The sequence below is a fragment of the Lipotes vexillifer genome, unplaced genomic scaffold (assembly GCF_000442215.2).
Source record: "Lipotes vexillifer unplaced genomic scaffold, Lipotes_vexillifer_v1.1 scaffold316, whole genome shotgun sequence".
Taxonomy (NCBI): domain Eukaryota; kingdom Metazoa; phylum Chordata; class Mammalia; order Artiodactyla; family Lipotidae; genus Lipotes; species Lipotes vexillifer.
In genome coordinates this window covers 617751-618063 of record NW_006780802.1, presented here as the reverse complement: position 1 = coordinate 618063, position 313 = coordinate 617751, and the positions used below count along the sequence as shown (strand labels likewise).

The following is a 313-nucleotide window of genomic DNA, read 5'->3' as shown; positions in this document are numbered from 1 at the left end:
AGGCGGAGGAGGAGGAGGAGGCCGGGCTCGGGAGGCAGCATGAGCCGAGCGCGGCGGCCGCGGCTCCTCTCGGCTGCGCTAGTTGCCCATTGACAGCAGCGTCTGCAGCTCGCTTCAAGATGGCCGCTTGGCTCACATTCATTTTCTGCTGAACGACTTTTAACTTTCATTGTCTTTTCCGCCCGCTGCGATCGCTTCTCGCCGGCTGCTTTTTCCGGGTACGTAGGAGGCGAGGCGCCTCCGGGACGGGGCCTGGGGGCGGCGGGGGTCGCGCCGGGCTCGGACCGGCCGCCGGTGGACTGGGAGCGGCCCC

General features: G+C 68.4%; 1 protein-coding gene across 1 annotated transcript in view; it reads left to right on the top strand.

The window, feature by feature from the left end:
- Positions 1–313, top strand: part of BMI1 (BMI1 proto-oncogene, polycomb ring finger) — a 10428-nt gene that overhangs the window by 287 nt on the left and 9828 nt on the right. Inside the window, exon 1 of the mRNA XM_007454167.1 lies at positions 1–218. This exon is cut by the window's left edge and continues 287 nt beyond it. The gene's annotated coding sequence lies outside the window, so the exon portion shown is untranslated. The remainder of the gene's footprint in view (positions 219–313) is intronic.